Source organism: Nyctereutes procyonoides, unplaced genomic scaffold, assembly GCF_905146905.1.
Source record: "Nyctereutes procyonoides isolate TBG_1078 unplaced genomic scaffold, NYPRO_anot_genome, whole genome shotgun sequence".
Taxonomy (NCBI): domain Eukaryota; kingdom Metazoa; phylum Chordata; class Mammalia; order Carnivora; family Canidae; genus Nyctereutes; species Nyctereutes procyonoides.
In genome coordinates, this window is record NW_026575034.1 from 14,245,292 (window position 1) to 14,249,347 (window position 4,056).

Consider the following 4,056-nt stretch of genomic DNA (forward strand, 5'->3'; position numbering starts at 1 on the left):
GCCCACTCTCAAATAAGTAAAAATTAAAACAAAACAAAAAACCTTAATGGCTTAAATCAACAATTTCTTCTCTTATGCTTCTGAAAGTCAAAGAATTCTAAAATCAAGATATCAGCAAGGCTGTGTTCCTTCTGGAGATTTCAGGGAAGAAGTTTTGAATTTGTAAGCTTCTAGAAGCTGCATACATTTCTTGCCTCATGGTCCATTTCTTATAACACAGTAACCTCTTGCATCCACTGTCATACTTTCTCCTACTACTCACTCCGATCTCCTGTCTCCCCCTCATAAGGGTCTTGTCATTTATATAGACCCACCACCTATTTAATACAAGGTAATCTCCTCCTTTCTTTTTTTTTTAAGATTTTATTTATTTATTCATGAGTGAGAGAGAGAGAGAGAGAGAGAGAGAGAGGCAGACACAGGCAGAGGGAGAAGCAGGCTCCCCACAAGGAGACTGATGCAGGACTCAATCCTGGACCCCAGGATCACACCCTGAGCCAAAGGCAGATGCTCAACCACTGAGCCACCCAGGCATCGCTTAATCTCCCCCTTTCAAAATCTTTAATCACATTTGCTAAATTCCTTTTGCCATATAAGGTAACATTCACTAGTTCTTGGGGGACCACTATTTAGCCAACTACAATATTTTTCTCACATTGTTCACAGAAATAAATTTTGATGGATTACAGTCCCATATGTTTAAAAAAAACACATTATCTTTCAAAGAATGAAAGAAAATTTAGAGGAAGATATTTATAACTTTGGAAGTAGAAAGTCTTTAAATGAGTTTCTAAAACCAGAGTGAATTAGTGAAAATCGAAAAGTATGGAAATCCAAAGTCCTGTCCCTCACAAATGCAGTAAGTAAATTAGTAAAAATTATCAAAACCAACTTTATCAGAACTCCCAAAACTAATTAAAATTTTACAATAACCAGGCTTAATGCTTAATCAACAAAAAACAAAAAAAAATAGAAAACAGTGAAATTTTAGAGAGCTTTGTGGCATTTGAACTTACTTGCTCCCCATCCTTCAACCCCTGTTGCCTAGTTTAATAGAACCTTGTGAGACAACAGCTTCCATTCTAGGTATAGGTTTCTAGTACAAGTAGGAACAGAAGAAATTTTATTTTCAAAGAATTGTAGTGGTTTATTTTGACTATCTGATGATTCCCTGAAAGACCAGACCAAAGGGCTTGGCTTTATTTCACCTAACTTAGATCTCTCCTAAGTCTGAAGCAGCTATCAGGGGCAGGATGTTTATCAAACATATTGAAAGGCAAATGTATTTGCTGCTGATGCCTGGGGTGAAAGATTTAAGTTGTGGCAAGCAAGAGAAAAATAGAAAGCTTAGGAAGAAAGGATGAAAAATGAGTTGCTTTGAAGAACAGAGCCTTTGAAAAGCTTCCACACATTTTGAGGCTCCAGAAGCCTGGGTGCATGTCCAGAGCTTAGTGTATGCTCAAAAAAGACCTGAGAAGATCCTGAACTTTCACCTCTATCTGGCCTTCAAGTTCTGTTCAAGGCAGAGTTGTTCACTGAATATTGAAGATGTATTCTAACATGCACACAGAGACCCCTGGCAAATGGGAAGGTTTTCTGTTACCTTTGTCCAGGCATTTAAGGAAATCCCTGCCAAATCATTAGCTGACCACTAAATGAATGGAAAAGAGACTTCAGTGACCCTAAACAACTACAAACAGCAACAATAAAAGTTTACAAAATTAGTTGCAAAAACTCAATAAACAAACAACAACTACAATAAATCCTGGGGAGGGAAGAATATAATTTCTGTAGTTGCTGCACTGTGGTGTTCAAAATATTCTTTGTACAAAGGAGTAAAGGAAACCAGAATAACAAAATGTCATCAAATAGAGAATGCCAATGAAGAGACACAAAGTATAAAAAGGAATAAAATAGAAATCCTAGATTTGAAAAATGCAATGATTGAAATTAAAAATACATACTTAAGGGGTTCAAGAGTATATTTAAGCAGCCCAAAGACAGAAGCTGTGAACTTAATGATAGGTTGTTTGAGGTTACCCACTCTGAGGAGTGCAAGGAAAAAGGAAGGAAGAAAAATGAGGAGTCTCAGAGACTTGTGAGTGTACCCACATACACCTCATGGAAATCTTAGAAAAAGAAAAAAGAAACAAAGAATATTGGACAAAATAATGGCTATACCTACCAGATTTGATGGAAGATGTGAGTCTTCATATTCAAGAAGCTCAATGTACTCCAAGTAGAATAAACTCAAAAAGATACACACCAAGACACTTTATAATCAAATTGCCAAGTATCAAAGACAAAGAAAATCATGAAAACAGCAAGTGAAGTGACTTGTCAAGAACAAGAACTCATCAATAAAATTAACAGCTGATTTCTTATCAGAAACTATGGAAGCCAGAGAGTGTAGGATGACATATTAAAAGTGTTAAAAGAAAAAAAACCTGGCAACCAAGAATGATACATCTGGCAAAATAATCCTTCATAAATGAAGGAGAGATGTTTATTATGGGATAATTAACAATAGCCAAGATGGAGAAACAATCTAAATATCCATTAACAGATGAATGGATAAAATAAATTTATTATATACATACAATGGAGTATTACTCAGTCTTTAAAAAGGAAATTCTGTTACACACTGTCACATAGATGAACAATGAAGGCATCATGCTAAAGACAATAAGCCAATCACAAAAAAAACAAATACTGCATGATTTTACTTATACAAGATATCTAATCAAATTCAATGAAACAGAGTAAGTAGTTACCAGGAGCCACAGAGAGAAGAAAATGGGGAGTTGGTGTTCAATGAGTATAGTTTTAGTCATGCAAGATGAAACAGTTCTAGGGATCTGTTGCACAACAATGTGCATATAGTTAACAATACTATAATGTGCAGTTAATAATTATTAAGAAGGCCAATTTATGTTTTGTGGTTTTTTTTTTTTTACCACAAAAAACCTGCTCCTCGGGATCCCTGGGTGGCGCAGCGGTTTGGCGCCTGCCTTTGGCCCAGGGCGCGATCCTGGGGACCCGGGATCGAATCCCACATCGGGCTCCCGGTGCATGGAGCCTGCTTCTCCCTCTGCCTGTGTCTCTGCCTCTCTCTCTGTGTGACTATCATAAATAAATAAAAAAAATTAAAAAAAAAACCTTTAAAAAAAAAAAAAAACCTGCTCCTCAAAAATGAGAAATCTAGACTTTCCCACATAAAAACTGAGAGATTGTTCCTAGTAGACCACCCCCTACAAGAAATGCTAAAAGGAGTCCTTCATGCTGAAATAAAAGGACATTAGACAATAACTCAAATCCATACAAAAATAAAGAACACTGGTAAAGGTAACTACATAACTAAATATAAAAGTCCACTAAGGAGAGCACTTGACAGATGAACACTATATGTTGGCAAATTGAATTTAAATAAAATATTTAAAAAATAAATTTAGAAAAATAAATATAAAAGTCCATCCTTATGTATTTTTTGTTTATTAAAGTCTATCCTAATATATTTTTTTAATTTACTTTATTATTCATGAGAGACACACAGAGAGAGGCAGAGACACAGGCAGAGGGAGAAGCAGGCTCCATGCAGGGAGCCCGACATGGGACTCGATCGTGGGACTCCAGGATTACACTCTGGGCTGAAGGCAGGCGCTAAACTGCTGAGCCATCCAGGGATCCCTTATCCTAATGTATTTTTATTGTAACTTCTCTTTTTAGTCTACTTGACCTAAAAGGTAACTACATTGTATGCCGATAAATTATATAATCTGGATGAAATGGATAAATTTCTAGAAATAGATAAACTGTTAAAACTGACTAAAGAATAAATAGAAAATTTGAATAAATCTATAGCAAGGAAAGAAACTGAGTCAGTTATCTGAAAACTTTCAACAAAGGTAAGTCCAGAACTAGATGGTTTCACGGCTGAATTTTATGAAGTATTTAAAGAAGAATTAACACCAATCCTTCTCAAACACTCTCCTGAAAATGAAAGAGGAGATAAAGCTTTCTAACTCATTGTGCAAGGCTAGTATTACCTTGATACCA